The following is an 18,234-nucleotide window of genomic DNA, read 5'->3' as shown; positions in this document are numbered from 1 at the left end:
TAAAGCCATGAATGAATGCTTGTAAAGGTGAAATTAAATATAATGAAGCAACTTCCGTCTCCGATCACAATAAAGTAAGAGAAACCCTGACAAAAGCAAATAAACAAGAAAAGTGGGGATCAAGCCTCAAGGCTGAGGTAAAACTAAAAATGTTGTAATACCACTAAGCAATAAACAATAAGAACAACATAATTACACTGAGCAAGAACAATAAATTAACTTCATCATTTGAAATGAAGAATTAATGCTAAAACATAAAAACGTGAAAATCTAACTTATAAGTGAAAATGCGTATTACAAGAGGAAGAAGAATCGTGTTGTCATGGCGATGACGGCCGGTCACAAGATCGCGGAAGGAGTGTCGCCTGCTTGTGAAAAGTTAAGAAACATGATTCAAAGACCTTTATATAAAGTCGTAAATTCGTTTCACTGAAAGAGGAATGATTGAAAGGGAAAGTTTTCGTTAAGGATTACTCATTCCCACGTGACCTGTCGTGAGGACGGAAGAACGCTTGTTTCAGGTAAGATCGAAATGTTTCGACGTCTCTGATCCTCAAATATAAGATTAAGAACCAAGACGCCACGAACTTTAACATACTGCACCTGCACCGCATTAACTACCTGTGTCCTTATTGTTATTTGTGTATATATAACTGTGTAAATGTCCTGTTCGATAATTCGATTCGAAATGAATGAAAAAAAAAGTGTTTTTGTGGCGGACACGATGGCTCGCTGGCGCGATGACATCATTCCGCGCACCAGGAGGGTGACGGCCACGCCCGAGGGGTAGGCGTGGCCTCGGGATATACACGGGGCTCACAGCCCCGAGCACGGCAGTGCTATAGTTTGATCCTTGGAATAAAGACGCTTTTGATTACATACGTTGTTGCTTCCTTTATTGGCAAGACAAGTCGTGTGCATAGCACCGCACTACATTGGTGACCTCCGACTAGTTCAGCCGACGCTGACCTACAGAACGCGCCATGACAAGCAGCAACGCGGTAGCGGTGAAACTCCCTGAGTTTTGGGAAGCTCAGGCGGAGATATGGTTCATGCAGGCCGAAGCCCAGTTTCAGCTTTGTGGCATAACGGCGGACGAGACGCGCTATTTCCTCGTCATCGCCACCCTCGGGCCCGGCACAGCCGCCCGAGTCGTGTCCGTCCTGTGGAACCCACCGGCCGACCACAGGTACGAGGCGCTCAAGCATCGCGTCATCGCCACGTTCGGCCTCACAGAGGACGAACGGGCTGACCGTCTCCTGGACCTTCCCGACCTCGGCGACACGCGACCATCAGTCCGAATGGACCACATGCTGTCGCTACTGGGGGACAAAGCACCGGATTTTTTATTCCGGGCGCTCTTTTTACGCTAGCTACCGGCCCAGGTATGCCTCGCGTTGGCCGGTTCCAAGATAAAGGAACCCCGCCGCTGGCCGTCGAGGCCGACAAGTTTTTCACGGCGTGTGACACGCTGGCGAGCTTCGGTGTGGCCGTCGCGGATCCCGGGGCTGACGCTGATGCTGATGCACTACACCTCATGGTTCCCAAGGCTGATGCACACCGCGTGGCCGCCGCCACGCCCCGCCCACCACCACCGCGAAAACCGCGGCCTCCGCCTTCGCCGCAAACCTGGTGCCATTTCCACGCCAGGTTTGGCCACAAGGCGAGGAGTTGTCGCCCGCCGTGCTCGTTCGGCAAGTCCGGAAACTGCCAAGCCGGCGCTCGGTAGCGGCCCTGAGCGTCGGCCATTCCGGCAGCCTTCTTTTTATAACGGACACCTTGTCCGGGCGCCGCTTCCTATGCGACACAGGTGCACAGGTGAGTGTTATCCCTGCCTCTATGTCCGACAAGCGAACCGCGGGCCGGGGCCCCGCGTTGCTTGCAGCCAACGGAACACCCATACGCACGTTCGGGAAGCGCTGCCTCTCCCTGCGGTTCGGAGGGCAACGCTTCAAGAGGTCGTTCGTAACCGCCAGCGTGCCCATGGCATTGCTCGGTGCGGACTTCCTCTGTGCAAACGGGTTGTTAGTAGACGTGAAGAACAGACGCCTCGTCCAGGCCGAAACGTTCAGCTCGCTTGCTTGCGCGCTGAGCAGCTCATTGAGCGACTCACTGAGCGGCTCACCGAGCGGCTCGCTGAGTGGTTCGGTCCCGGCGAGGTTGGTTTGCACGCTTCCGGCAGCGGACGAGTTCACCCGCCTCCTCGCCAGTTTCCCGGCCCTCACGCGGCCCACCTTCTCGGCGGTGGCCGTAAAGCACGGTGTGGAACATCACATACCCACTGTCGGGCCACCGGTCTACGCCCGGGCCCGCCGCCTCGAACCGACGAAGCTCATGGTGGCGAGAGCGGAGTTCGCTATGCGGGAGCGGCTGGGCATTGTGCGGCGCTCCAAGAGTGCTTGGGCGTCGCTGCTACACATCGTGCCGAAGCCTGGCGGGGGATGGCGGCCGTGCGGGGACTACCGCCGCCTCAATGATGCCACCACCCCCGACCGTTACCCGGTCCCCCACATACAAGACTTTTCCGCCCGGTTGGCGAACATGTCCTGCTTCTCTAAGGTGGACCTCATACGCGGCTACCACCAGGTCCCGGTCAGGCCGGAGGACATCCCGAAGACGGCCGTCATTACGCCATTCGGCCTCTTTGAGTTCCTTCGGTTTGAAGAATGCGGCTCAGGCGTTCCAACGTCTGATGGACAGCGTCTTGCGCGACCTGGATTTCGTCTATGTCTACCTGGACGACATCCTCGTCACAAGCGCGTCCCGTGACGAGCACCTCCGCCATCTCCGCACGCTCTTCGAACGCCTGGGCCAGCATGGCCTGATCGTGAACCCCGCCAAGTGCCGGTTCGGCGTCGCCGAGATCGACTTTTTGGGGCACCGCGTCACCAGGCACGGGGCCATCCCCTTACCAGCAAAGGTGGAGGCGGTCAAGGGGTTTCCGCGCCCCCGCACGATCAGGGGGCTCCAGGAGTTCCTGGGCATGGTGAACTTTTACCACCGTTTACTGCCCCGCATCGCCCAGCTCCTGCGCCCCCTGCACGAGGCCCTCCGGGGGAAGCCGGGCAAAGGTGACGTCGTTTGGACCGAGCAGATGGACGCGGCATTCGCGGGCGCGAAGCTCACCCTGGTTAACGCCACCATGCTCGCGCACCCGGTGCCCGATGCACCGATCGCCCTCACCACCGACGCGTCGGACTACGCGGTGGGCGCGGTGCACGAGCAATGGGTGCGTGGAGCTTGGCAACCGCTGGCGTTTTTCAGCCGGCAGCTTCGCCCGCACGAACGCCGGTACAGTACCTTCGACCGCGAGTTGCTCGGGCTTCACCTGGCGGTCAGGCACTTTCGCCATCTGCTCGAGGGCCGTTCGTTCACGGCCTTCGTCGACCACAAGCCCCTGGTCTTCGCGATGGCCAAGGTCGCCGAGCCGTGGTCGGCCCGGCAGCAGCGTCGCCTCTCGGCCGTGTCCGGGTACACAACGGACATCCGGCACGTCGCGAGGAAGGACAACCCGGTGGCGGATTGCCTTTCCCGGTCCGTCGCCCACGCGGTCCACCTCGGCATCGACTATGCCCGGATGGCGGCGGACCAGACCACCGACCCCGACGTCCAGGCCTTGCGGACCGCCGTCACGGGCCTCCGCGTCACCGAGGTGCCGTTCGACGGCGCGGGCGTGGCCCTCTTGTGCTACGTCTCCCTCGGGCGGCCTCGCCCCATCGTGCCCGCGTGCTGGCAGCGCCGGGTTTTTGACGCCATCCACGGCCTGTCCCACCCGGGCACGAAGGCCTCCCAGAGGCTGGTCGCCGACAAGTTCGTCTGGCATGGCCTCCGGAAGGTCGTCCGCGATTGGACCAGGACGTGCCTCGCGTGCCAGCGTGCGAAGGTGCACCGCCACACCCAGGCCCCGTTGGCCCCGTTTACGGTGCCCGAACGTCGGTTCGACCACGTTCACGTGGACTTGGTGGGACCTCTGCCCCCCTCGCGGGGTTTCACCCACGTCCTCACCATGGTGGACTGCACCACCCGGTGGCCGGAGGCCGTGCCTTTGGCGGCGACGACGGCGGCGGACGTCGCGCAGGCGTTCATCGCCACCTGGGTTGCCCGGTTCGGTGCCCCCTCGGACATCTCGTCCGACCGCGGCCCCCAGTTCACCTCAGAGCTCTGGGGGGCGGTCGCGCGGGGGCTCGGGGTCCAGCTGCACCGTACCACGGCCTATCATCCCCAGGCCAATGGCCTGTGCGAGCGTTTCCACCGCTCCTTAAAGGCCGTGCTCCGGGCCACCCTCCGCGACGGCGGCTGGGTCGACAGGCTCCCCTGGGTCCTGCTGGGCCTCCGGACGGCACCCAAGGACGACCTGCGCGCATCCGCGGCGGAGTTGGTCTTCGGACAACCGCTGCGGGTGCCGGGCGAGTTCCTCCCCGACTCCACGGCACCATGGTCCTCGGCGCAGCAGCGCTCGGCGCTGCAGGAGACCGCCCAGAGGTTCGCCCCGGTGCCGACGGCGCACCACGGGCGCCCGCCCATGCACGTCGCCCCGGAGCTTCGCACGCCGGAGTACGTGTTCGTCCGACACGACGCCCACCAGACACCGCTGCGGCCCCCGTACGACGGGCCCTTCCGCGTGCTGGAGACCGGGGCGAAGCACTTCACCCTGGACATCGGCGATACTCCTGACCGCATGTCCGTGGACCGCCTCAAACCGGCCCACCTCGACGTGGACCACCCCCCATCAGTGGCTCAGCCCCCGCGTCAGGGCCGCCCCCCGGCAGGCGGACCCCCGGCACCGCCCAACCCCGCCGGCACGCCGCCCCCCAGTCCCGCACCCATCCCAGGGGCAGCTGGTGGCATCCCGGCATCCCAGACGCCGCCAGCCGCCAGAGGGCACTTCGGCCGGGTCATCCGTTTGCCCCACAAACTGACCCTTCAGGTGCGCGGGAATTCTCGGGGGCGCGTGTGGCGGACACGATGGCTCGCTGGCGCGATGACATCATTCCACGCACCAGGAGGGTGTCGGCCACGCCCGAGGGGTAGGCGTGGCCTCGGGATATACACGGGGCTCATAGCCCCGAGCACGGCAGTGCTATAGTTTGATCCTTGGAATAAAGACGCTTTTGATTACATACGTTGTTGCTTCCTTTATTGGCAAGACAAATCATGCGCATAGCACCGCACTACATTTTACTCATTGACATTGGAGACTAATTGATTCAATACCAAGTCGTAACGTTATGAGATCTACAATTCAAACATTAAAGATCCTGGCGGTGTGTGTGTGTGTGTGTGTGTGTGTGTGTGTGTGTGTGTGTGTGTGTGTGTGTGTGTGTGTGTGTGTGTGTGTGTGTGTGTGTGTGTGTGTGTGTGTGTATACTTTATATGTATGTATATATATGTGTATGTATGTATGTATATATATATGTATGTATGTATATATATGTATGTATATATATATATATATATATATATATATATATATATATATATATATATATATATATATATATATATATATATATATTGTTACGGTACGCGGTTAAAGATGGTATGTTTGCCGAGCGGAGGCTCCGCGACCGAACAGTTATTCCCCTAACTAAAACCCGATTTACCCCAAACTTTGGCCGGATCGCGCCACCGCTATTCAATCACTACCCAGGACAGCACGAACAAAACAAACTCACGTACGCAAATGGATGGAAATTGCAGGCAGGAATGACAGGAGGTGGGTGGCTGGAGGAAGGCACGGAGCTGGCTGGAGTTTGATCCCGCACGGGACGTCGGGGTGGACCTTGACGGCCGCCGATGCCACCGATCCTGTCGTGTGCGCGGGGTAGCGGGTCGGAGCTGCTTGGTGGAGCCAAGCCAACGCTGCTGGTGGGGGGTCTGGCGTGACGGGTTCTCTCTCCCTCTCTCACTAACTCCAGGACTCTTTCTCTCTTGCTTAGTCCAACTCTTCCTCACCACCGACAACTCAACGCAACCCCTCCACTCAAAACACTGACCACCACTGACGACCAACCCAGCTCTGACCAAAAAAACCACACACTCCGCTCTTGTCGTAGCTCATCCCGTAAAAGCTCATCTGCCTTTTTGGAACGCCCCAGCTGCGGGTTATATAGGCCCCGCCCCTCAACCTTCGCGAACCTCCTTGATGTTTCTCTCCACACCCTCTCCAAGTCCAACCCCTTGTTCGTGGTTGGTTGAGTGGGGCTGACTCACTCCTCCCCTCTATGACGAGGTGGGGACCCGCCTTTCTTCCCCAACCCTGCCTCGTGGCCAATGGCGGCAATTGTTGGTTGGCAATGCGAATGGCAATTGACGAAAGGGGAAATGGAGGTTTTTGGGAATGGGAATGAAGGGAATCTATCTTTTTCACTTGGTGCAATGGAGTATTTAAGTTAATGGGAGACACAGCCTTACTCTAAGACACATAATAAGATATAAGCTACTGAACAAGGGTATTCTATGATTAGCTGACGTGTATGCTTTTGGACTAATTACCGAGACGCCCTTTTTACCTTTATACAACTCTGGAGGCAGGAGGGGCCATATCCAACAATGTTCATCACCATCTCCAATATAATACAACACAATCAAAAAAATGCAATCCTCATATCCGCAACAATATATATATATATATATATATATATATATATATATATATATATATATATATATATATATATATATATTGTTGCGGATCGCGGACAGATGTTATATTGACCGAGCGGTGGTGTATTACCGCGTCCGAACAGTTACTCCCCGATTAGAACCCGATCCCGCCCAACTCACCCGATTCCACTCGAACGTTGGCCGAATCGCGCTACGCTAAATCAATCATGGAAAGGACACAACGGCTGGGGTAAATGACACGACACAAGGGGTACAGTTCTCAAGACCTCCGGAGGAGGATATAATTGGTGATGCAGAAAAGGGGTAGATTACACGGTAAGAGGTAAAGCACAGAAAAGATGGGCACTTACACACAGTCTTATCTATTCCCGACAGACCACAGACAAACGGGACAAGACTGACTTACACGGGGATTGATGGCAGGGAAGGACAGGCAGTCGACAGCACAAGGTGCACCTTGGCTCAGGGGCAGAATCAAACACGGTCCGGTCCAGAGATGCGGGGAGGTATTGCAGCGCTCGGAGGTGGCGTCTTCTCTCTCTCCAAGCTGAGGGCGCGGCGCATCTGACGTCACCTCCCTCTTCCTGCGCATGCTCAGCGGGGAGTGACACGCCCTCGGCTCGTTGGCCCCGCCCCAGATGGGATCGGTCCGCCGCTTCTATTGGGTGCGGGGGGTTACCGGGCTCCGCCCTTGACGAGGAGCTGACAGCGAGCCCCTGCGTGGTAACCCCGTCGGAGCACATGTTCAATGGCGGCTAACCAAGCCGGAGTGAGGACGCACACTCCCCGCGCCGCCGCCGCTGTTGTTGTTGTTGTTGTTGTACCATGAGGAAGAGCTGCGGGGAGGTATTGGGAGGTCCTAAACTTTCTAACGGTGCCATACAATCACATTCTGGTGCAACGAAGAGTCAGAATTAATGGAAACGAGTCCTTAACTGACATAGACTAAGAATAACTAGCAAGATGTCCTATAGTTGTCTACGTGAGATGCGGTGGACCTGGATGCGACATTTAAGGGGGGAAATAGGGGAAGGTCGGGGCTACAGAGTGTTGTTTACAGAAAATGGGACTAGGGAATGGGGGATTGGGGATAGTTGGGAAGTATTGGGGAAATAGGGGAATATTTACAAGCGGATATGGATGGAGGCCAATCTCATATCCGCAACATTGCACCCTTCTCTACCTCGGGGCGTCCCGACCCGATAAATTTTTACTTACTTTAGTGTGGCACTCAGATGTAGTTCCCTCTACTATTAACTCAACCCTGAGTGCGACAGTTTTACAGATGTTCACAAATGAGTAAATATGTCCCCCTGCGACGTTGCACCCTTTTCCTCACAGAAACACACCCACAGGATAACCGAATCGCGGAAAGAATCCTCAAACTAAACATACAGCCAGTAGGGAGCATCATTTATACAAGACAACACTGATATTTACACTACGATCCAGGACCTGTTTTTGGAGGAACACATGCAGATGTTATGCATAGAGAGAGCACGCATGCCAGCATCGATACACCAACCCACGAGTGCCCTGTGGCCCTACGGCCTTTAATAATGTGCAGAGCACCCCATCCAAGCACCAAAAGCACCACCCCATACACACAGTCAGCACCATCCGGTGCACCAATAAAGTGTTCATAGTCACCGGTGGTGTCGCAGCCGGCCGATGTTCTGCCGCTGGTCTTGCCTTCCTGAAGTGCACTTGGCCTTCTGGCTTCTTTCAAAAATAAAGAAAGGCGCCAACCGCGTCCATTTCTAAATTGTGGCCGTCAGGGGGCCAACTATAAGTGGTTCACCTGTATGGCATAGGTGCCACGTTGACCCATAGGTCCATCAACGGGTGGTGCTTGCCCGCAAAAGAACTGCGGTCCATGGTGGGCGGCCACAAAAATTGCGGTCCATATGGTGTATCGATCCAGGCAGCAAGCAGCGAAAGTACAGGCCCACAACTGCGGAGCCAGCACCTCTCTCTCCTCTCTCTCTGCCCCAAAGCCAGATCCTCGGAGGTGGGAGACAAAAGAAGACAATTGAGTAAGGTGGTAAGGGCGCAAAAGTGCACGCAATACAAGGTAATGCACACTGGGGGCACATGGGAACCAGGTGAGACAGGTACGTTCCTACCGTACGCCCCCCCCCCCCACCAGGTAACCTACATTGCCCCTCCCTTACCCCTTACTGTATCCACAAAACACAACACTACCCATAAACATCTACTTTACAAATCAACAAACGTCCCTACTGTCTTCCCCGTTCCTCCCATAAACCAAATTCGTCTTCTCTCCCTCCTAACCAATCAAATTTGCCATTTCCAACTCCCATCAAAATTTGCCATCTCCAATTCATCATCAGTCCCTCCTAAGGAGGGAGAGATGGAATCACCCCAATGTCTTATCCACGTCGTGATGCGTCTCACAAATCCAAACAGCAATTCTCCTTTCCTGCACACAGAACAAAGAAAACACAGGTGTGGAGTCATCATCTTCACCTCAGGTAAGTGGCTGCGTATGGTGCGACAGGTTCATCAATCCTAACTATTTCCTAAATGACTTTACAACTTTACATTACCCGGGGTCTTTCCCTGCCAATCCATTGGCCAACTTCCACTATGGGTTCTAAAAACCAATTCCCATTGACCAAACTGTGGTGCTTCTCAATTTGGGGTCTCACTCCCCCGATTCATCTCCCGGTGCCCTCGCACAATTTCTGGGCTGTGACGTGTAGCTCTCCCAGCAGGTCTACCCACCTGCACACCTCCACCACTGTAGTTGCCACCTGAGCTTACCTGCTCCTCACCCTAACCTAACTAACTGGGGAAGGCCCTCTCGCACTCTCACCCCCTCAGTGCCCTCTCTGGCACGGGCTGCCCGATCCACACCCGGGATCCTCAGGCACCCACTGACACTAACGGCTCCCAGAGCCCACCTGCGGCCTCACCTGGCCGACATCCTCACAGTGGTGGAGTGCCCAAACCAACTACACACACTAACAGGCTACACGCCCAGCCATTTCCACAACACTAATGCACCCATCCACAATACCATTCTGCAACCGCACCACAAATGCCAATATCCAACCACAATTTACCTATACCCTCTACCTAACACTTACACTACCCGCCCCGGGTACTCGTGAAAGGGGTCCACTCTTCCCCCATCCACACCTTCGCACCATGCACACCACTCCGTACCACTTACTCCAACTCTCTCCACACCACTCATTCTCTGCTCCATATATTCCACACACCTGCACTTGCACACCTGTGCTCTCATACTTGGTGCCGCCTGCACCCTACTTGGTGCCGCCTGCACCCTTCTCTCCCCCAAGCGCATTCGCGCTGATCCACAACACTCACTGCTCCACACACCTGTCCAGTTCTCACACAGCATCATCTCAGCTAACTACTCCCCTCTGAAACTTGCGCTTCCCAGTCGTCCCTTTAAACTATTGCGCTCCCTCGTCATTATAATCCACACTAATCTACCTGCGTCCCCACTACAGGTATCCTTGTCACTAACTAACCTTAACGTTACCTAATGTCATCTTCGCTAGATCCCTACACACAATATAACCTAACCCACCCAGGCTAGTTTCCACTGCCATACACCCCATAAACTATAGCGCATTTGCCCCACCATGGGAAGGGTGGCAGGGATGCCACCCTTACCCACCGGGCCCATCGCTCATCAATCCCCCAGTCCTCTGGCACTAATAAGCCCCCCTTATTCAGAGGTACTGGGTCCCGCCTCGGCATCTAAAGCCGAGGCAATCCACGGGGGCGCCTGCTCGCCGGTGTAAGGCCTTATCCGGTCGGCGTGGACGATCCGAGGGAGGGCTCGTGGCCCCATTTTGATTTTTACTACCACGTCACAGACTTGCGACAGGACGACCCCCGGGCCTTGCCAGGGAGAGGTGAGTTTCGGGCACCTACCCTTCCTCCTCCGGTGATTGAAGAACCAAATCTTCATCCCCGGAGTGTACTGACTCCCCTGGCTCCGGTGGTCGTACCTGCGCTTCATCTTTTCCCCCGCCAGATGGAGTTGGCGGCGGGCGAAGGCATGGACTAGCTCCATGCCTTCCTCTAGGTGACGTGCGTACCCCTCCCTCGGCGGGTTAACCACTGTGTATGGCACGGGACCGCATAGCAAGTGCTCCATGCGTAACTGCTGGGCCGTGCTCCATGCCAAAGTTCCGAATTCCTCATCTGCGGTTAGTGGCAAAATTGGCCCTCTCACCCGGGTTGCCCGGACAACGAGGGTCGGGTCCGAATCGCCCAATTGTTCCCTCTCCTCGTGTCTCGCACAAAATTTGCAGTTTTCCCCCAGACAAGGACGCCGAGAGAGTCCCGGCGTACCTCCCTCGGCGGGTTAACCACTGTGTATGGCACGGGACCGCATAGCAAGTCGGCGGGAGCCCGTAACTCCCGCCCATACATAAGCAACGCTGGACTGCATGCGGTGGCCCCGTGCTGGCTGGTTCGGTAGGCCATGAGCAAATAAGGGAGATGTTCGTCCCAGTCATCCTGACGGGTGGCGGTGAACAGTGCCAGTTGTTGGATTAGAGTTCGGTTGAATCTCTCCACCATCCCGTCAGATTGAGGTCTTAAAGGCGTTGTTCTTGTTTTCCGAATTGACAGGAGACTGCACACATCTTTTAGCAATTTGCTCTCAAAATTTCGTCCCTGGTCGGTGTGCAACTCCTGTGGAATCCCATGCCGGCACACAAATCCTTCCACGAAGGCCTGCGCTACCACCCCTGCTTCTTGGTTGGGGAGGGCGTAGGCCTCCGGCCACTTGGTGAAGTAGTCCATCACAACGAGGATGTACTTATTACCTAGGCGGGTGCGGGGTAGTGGGCCTAGGATATCCATGGCCACCCGCTCTAGGGGGGCCCCCACCTGGTGTAATTGAAGGGGGGCCCTCATCCTCCGTGCTGGTCCCTTTTTGGCAGTACAGGCGTCGCATCTCCGACACCAGTCCTGTATGTCGCGCCCCATATTCACCCAATAAAACCTCCGGCGTACCTGCAATGTCGTCTTTGTCCTGCCCAAATGGCCGCCGGGGCGGGTACCATGCACCTGTTGCAATATATCGGTCTTAAATTTATTTGGGACTACCACCAGCCAGGAAGTTTTATCAGAGGGAACCTCCACCCACTTGCGATACAAGATGTTATCCTTCAATTCCAGGGTCTGCCACTGAGCCCAATACGCCTTTGTTTGCGCCCCGAGGGGGGTGACCTCTTCCCCCTTTGGTCTTTGCCCCAATTTGACCCAATTGAACACTGGCCCCAGGACAGGATCCTCCTGCTGGGCCGTGCTCCATGCCAAAGTTCCGAATTCCTCATCTGCGGTTAGTGGCAAAATTGGCCCTCTCACCCGGGTTGCCCGGACAACGAGGGTCGGGTCCGAATCGCCCAATTGTTCCCTCTCCTCGTGTCTCGCACAAAATTTGCAGTTTTCCCCCAGACAAGGACGCCGAGAGAGTGCGTCCGCATTACCATGGGCCTTCCCGGCCCTATGGGCCACATCAAAATCGTACTGCTGCAACTTTTCCAACCACCTTGCAATTTGGCCCTCTGGTTCCTTGAACCGAAGGAGCCATTGCAAGGAGGAATGGTCAGTTCTAACCAAAAATTTCCGCCCGTACAAGTACGGGTGGAAATGGTTCATGGCAGCCAGCATAGCCAATAACTCTTTGCGAGTGACACAATAATTTCGCTCGGGCCTACTTAAGGCCCGACTATAGTAACCAATCACTCTCTCCACGCCCTCCTGTGTCTGAGACAAAACTGCGCCCAATCCTTCCTGGCTCGCATCCGTGTCCAGGGTAAATGCCCCGTTGCTAGTGGGGTAAGCTAGAAGGGGTGCGGATGTTAGACACCCCTTCAATTTTTGGAAGGCCTCGTGGCACTCCCGTGTCCAATTAAATCGCGTCCCCTTCTCCGTAAGCCGGTGGAGGGGACGGGCCAACTCCGCAAATTTCGCCACAAAGCGCCGGTAGTAGGAGCAGAGTCCCAAAAATCCCCGCACCTCTTTGATGGTACGTGGTGCGGGCCACTCCTCTACCGCTTTAATTTTGTCTGGGTCCGTTTTTACCCCCTCGCAACCGATGACGTGGCCTAAATAGGCCACCTCCTTGGCAAACAAGGTGCACTTACTCGGGTTCAGCTTCAACCCTGCCTGTCTGAGGCACCCGAACACCTGGTCCAAATTAGCTACTGCCTGGGGGAACGTTTTGGCATGTACTAGGACGTCATCCAGGTACACCAGGCATGATTGCCATGGCATGCCGCCTAGTACATGTTCCATCAATCTTTCAAAGGTGGCGGGGGCGTTACACAAACCAAACGGCATCACAGTAAACTGATACAGTCCCTTACCTGTGGAGAATGCCGTTTTCTCCTTCCCTGCCCTATCCATCTCCACCTGCCAATACCCACTCTTGAGGTCCAAAGTTGAGAACCAATTTGAGCCCGCAACGGCATCGAGGGTGTCATCAATCCTTGGCAGGGGATATGAGTCCTTGAGTGTCACGTTGTTTAGCTGGCGATAGTCCACGCAGAACCGCGTGGTCCCATCCTTCTTTTTGACCAGCACAACAGGTGACATCCAAGGACTTCCCGAGGGCTCGATCACGCCTGCGTCGAGCATTTTTTCAACCTGCTCGTCAGCTTCCGCCCTCTTGCTCCAAGGGAGCCGTCGGGCGGCCTGACGAATAGGCCGGGCCTCACCGGTGTGGATCTGATGTTTCACCAGGCCCGTACGTCCAATATCCTCGGTGGACAGGGAGAAGAGGTCCAAATGGGACCCAACCAGTTCGTGTAAGGCCTCCCTCTGGGTACCTCCCAACTCTACACTACTACGATTTACCATCTCGCAAATGGGATCGGGCCAATTCCTACTTCTTATTGAAGGCTCCCCCCGGGGCCGGCTCGGCTGGACGTTCTCGCCCCTCACTGTCGCGACTTCCTCAACTGGGGTGCAGCCAGCTACCCTCGTGCCCCTTACTATAGTGCGTGGTTCTGTACTTATATTTATTACTCGGACGGCCACTACCGGTCCGTCCGTTTTTACAAGGGTGCGGCCCACGATTAAACCCGGTATGGACTGCGCTGCCACCAGTTCGACCAGGCCGCAGGACTCCTGCCATGTTTGGCGAGCTGCCCACCGGGCCGGCACTATCGCCTCGGCCCTTGGGGGAATGGTCACGGCCTCGGAAGCCTCCAGCTCCGCTCTCTCGGCCGTGCTCACTCCCCCTAACGGCAGCTCTTCTACTCCCACCTGCAGGATCCCCCGGCACAAGTCGATTTTACAACCGCTGGCAGTCAACAAATCCAACCCTATTAAACATGGGTCGCACACCTCCGCCACCCAAACATCTATCTCCCTCCTTACCGACCCTAACTTGAGGGTCACAGAACCACGCCCTATGATCGGGGCCGTTACCCCGGTAGCAAGTTGCAAACTATAATTTTGCAGGCGCTGGATCTTATCCCAGCCACCTGCGCTCGAATCAAGGACCACAGGGCTGATGATCGTGGCGCTAGCTCCTGTGTCCACTACGGCGTCTACCCCCACGCCGGCAATTTTGCATCTGATTGTCAGGCTACCGGTTCCAATTTGGCCACAATAAATGACCTGTCGCGTCAATGAGGGCTCTCCTCCATCCTCTTCTGCCGAACACCGCCCTACGTGCCCGACACCTTCTAGTTTCCCGGGGTCTGGCGGGGGGGTGTCTGGGGTCGGCTAACCCGCTCCCCCCTGGGCGGAGTTGAGGACCTCAACCGCCGGGGATCATCCCGGCGCGTGGCTCAACAGTGCCGCGCCAGGTGACCCAGACGGTTGCAAGTATAGCACCTCACCTGATAAGGTGCTTGTCTCCGGAATTCCAAATTTCCCCCCCTGAAGGTCCGAATTGGATTACCCACTCGTGGTCCACCGCGGGCCACCTCCGGGGCCGTCTGCCATGGTCCAGGTCCCGCCAGGCGCTGGTCCACCAGCCTCCGGACCATGCCCGCCAGGTCAGGACTCACGTCGGGGGCGGGCTCCCTAAGGGGTCCGCCCTCCATCGGGGGTCCCACCTGGCGGACCGCCATTGCGTGACGCTCGCTCCCCCGGGCCAGGGGCCTCGCTGCTCCCCAACGGGCCGCAGCGTCAGCCGCCTGGCTCAGAGTCTGCGGGCGCCACATGGCGAGCTGTTGCCGGAGCTCAATATCCGGGAGGGCCTGGATAAAATGGTCCAGCGCCAGGCTTTCCCGGGAATCCGCTGCCATGCTAGCATGTGCGATCCCCACTGCGCGGCGAATGTCGTGGGCAAGTTCCCCGATGGCTTCCTGGGGCTTGCGTTTTCGCAGCGCGAGCTGAGCTTTAACAAGCTCGCTCTGCTGTTCAACGCCGAATCGATTAATTAGGGCGTCACGGAGGGCTGGCAGGGTGAGAGCACCCGGTGGTAATGCCGTCAGCACCTCCGCCGCCGCGCCGCGCAATGCGGCCACCAGGTGTACTCCACCTTCGTCCTCACCCCAACCGTTGCCTTTACACACACAGTCAAACTGCGCCAGGTACGCGCGTAGATCACTCTTGCCGTCATACGGCGCGAGTGGGACCTTGTGGGACCACCTCGTATGCGAGTCGTTGCCCGCCTGCCGGACCCCGTGCGTCGCCCCTTGCGGGGTCAGCGCGGGGCCGAACCGGCCGGGCCCCCACAGTACATTACCCCCAAGGGGCTCTCGTGCCTCCCCTGTCCCTCTAAAAACTACCCCTGTTGGTGTCGATGCATGGGTCACACTTCCGCAACCCGCTACCCATTCCATACCACCACTACCTTGCTCACCCACACCTCGCACCTCTCCCATCACCGGACCCTCTCGCTCGCACCCTCGTTCCATACCCTCCGGACCAGCCATATACCTCACTCTTGGCCTCTCACGAACATCCGGGTCTATCTCGACCCCCAAGCTTATTAAATCACCTGGCGCATCATACGCACGACCATATTGGTCACCACTTACACCGGGTCCTCTTTCTCTTCGCTTCTCCTCCATCACCTGCGAATCCCTCATCCGGTTAATGAGCACATCATCACGATCCGAACACAGACTTTGGACCAATTCTTTTACCTCCTCTTTTATATCTTTCTTATCCTCTCTCCGTCTATTCTTAATTTCGTTTACCCCTTCTTCCACTTCTTCTAATTTCTGCTTCACCTCCTTCATCTCCTCGTGCGCCCCTTTAAGTTCTTCCTCTAACTCCACCTTATTTTTTTCTATGTGCTCCCGCACCTCCCGCTCTTTAACCTCCATCACCTCTACCACTTTGTTCATTTTCCTCGTCAGGTCCTCATGTACCGTCTGACACTCTTTTTTAATTACCCCTACGTCCTTTTTCATCTCCTTCTGTGTCGATTTTAAACCCTCTATTACCGCTGTGTTCTTCTTTACCTGTTCCCTCAACTCCTTTTGTCCCACTGTCAGTTGTTCTACTCCCTTCGTCAACTCCTCTATACCACCTTGCAATTTTACAGTCCCCTTTCTCACCTCCTTCTCCATGCGCTCCTTACAGTGCCTCACCTCCTCGCGCACTCCTCCGACCTCCTCACTCACACCTCTTCTGATCTCTTCTCCCATCACTTGCATCTCCTGCCCAGATGCCACCCTCATCTGCTCCATTTCCTCCCTGTGAGCATCCAATTTAGTTTCTACCCCCATTCTGACCCCCTCTATCTGCTGCCCCATTTTTTAACTTCCCTTTCCGCTTGGGCCCTTATGTCCCTCAATTTGCCTTCCATACTGTTTTTTAACCCCTCTAACCCCTTGTTCATCCCTTCCATTTGATTCTCTTGAGTGGCCATTCTGTTTTCTACCCCCATTAACCCATGTTTCACCCCTTCTATTTGATTCTCTTGAGCGGCCATTCTGTTTTCTACCCCCATTAACCCATGTTTCACCCCTTCTATCCCATTGTCTAACCCCTCTAATTTCTTGTCTAATCCCTCACCGGTACCCCTCGCTTCGTCCCTCATTACCCCCATTTGGCCCTCCAATCGCTCACCCTGAGCATCCATCCGGTTCCCCATTACCCCCATTTGCTCACTCTGAGCCCTCATTTGCTCACTCTGCAGGTTGAGGGACGCCTGCATTTGTACCATAAATTGCTCCATGAGGGCCTGCATTTGGGCCATCCCTCCCACTTGTGCAGCGGGTGCGGCCGCCGCAGCCATGTGCGAGGCGCCATTTTGCGAACCTGCCGCCCTCACTGCTTCGCTCTCCTCTTGTCCCTCAATTTGGTCCTGGATCGACCCTGCCTCACTCTCCTCTACCGGAACCCAGCCGTCTTGATCCGCCATAGCGCGACTTTCAAAATTCGGGTTTTTATTTTTGTAAAACAAAATCAAATTTCGCCGTTAATAATTTCGAGCGCGTGAAGCGCGCTTCGGGTCCAATCCCACTTCCCGACACCAATTGTTGCGGATCGCGGACAGATGTTATATTGACCGAGCGGTGGTGTATTACCGCGTCCGAACAGTTACTCCCCGATTAGAACCCGATCCCGCCCAACTCACCCGATTCCACTCGAACGTTGGCCGAATCGCGCTACGCTAAATCAATCATGGAAAGGACACAACGGCTGGGGTAAATGACACGACACAAGGGGTACAGTTCTCAAGACCTCCGGAGGAGGATATAATTGGTGATGCAGAAAAGGGGTAGATTACACGGTAAGAGGTAAAGCACAGAAAAGATGGGCACTTACACACAGTCTTATCTAATCCCGACAGACCACAGACAAACGGGACAAGACTTACTTACACGGGGATTGATGGCAGGGAAGGACAGGCAGTCGACAGCACAAGGTGCACCTTGGCTCAGGGGCAGAATCAAACACGGTCCGGTCCAGAGATGCGGGGAGGTATTGCAGCGCTCGGAGGTGGCGTCTTCTCTCTCTCCAAGCTGAGGGCGCATCTGACGTCACCTCCCTCTTCCTGCGCATGCTCAGCGGGGAGTGACACGCCCTCGGCTCGTTGGCCCCGCCCCAGATGGGATCGGTCCGCCGCTTCTATTGGGTGCGGGGGGTTACCGGGCTCCGCCCTTGACGAGGAGCTGACAGCGAGCCCCTGCGTGGTAACCCCGTCGGAGCACATGTTCAATGGCGGCTAACCAAGCCGGAGTGAGGACGCACACTCCCCGCGCCGCCGCCGCTGTTGTTGTTGTTGTTGTTGTACCATGAGGAAGAGCTGCGGGGAGGTATTGGGAGGTCCTAAACTTTCTAACGGTGCCATACAATCACATTCTGGTGCAACGAAGAGTCAGAATTAATGGAAACGAGTCCTTAACTGACATAGACTAAGAATAACTAGCAAGATGTCCTATAGTTGTCTACGTGAGATGCGGTGGACCTGGATGCGACATTTAAGGGGGGAAATAGGGGAAGGTCGGGGCTACAGAGTGTTGTTTACAGAAAATGGGACTAGGGAATGGGGGATTGGGGATAGTTGGGAAGTATTGGGGAAATAGGGGAATATTTACAAGCGGATATGGATGGAGGCCAATCTCATATCCGCAACAATATATATATATATATATATATATATATATATATATATAT

General features: G+C 56.0%; 1 protein-coding gene across 3 annotated transcripts in view; it reads left to right on the top strand.

The window, feature by feature from the left end:
* The first annotated feature begins 291 nt into the window (after positions 1–291).
* SLC26A11 (solute carrier family 26 member 11) overlaps positions 292–18,234 on the top strand; it is a 90,714-nt gene continuing 72,771 nt past the window's right edge. For 2 of the 3 annotated variants that reach the window (XM_068115834.2, XM_068115829.2), the window contains exon 1: positions 303–521. The gene's annotated coding sequence lies outside the window, so the exon portion shown is untranslated. Of the gene's footprint in view, positions 522–18,234 lie in introns of all 3 variants that reach the window. The other variant, XM_068115832.2, reaches the window with a different exon arrangement.

The sequence above is a fragment of the Myxine glutinosa genome, chromosome 5 (genome assembly GCF_964187855.1).
Source record: "Myxine glutinosa chromosome 5, kmMyxGlut1.1, whole genome shotgun sequence".
Lineage (NCBI taxonomy): Eukaryota > Metazoa > Chordata > Myxini > Myxiniformes > Myxinidae > Myxine > Myxine glutinosa.
The sequence above is the reverse complement of the archived record's forward strand: the minus strand, read 5'-3'. Positions and strand labels throughout refer to the sequence as shown.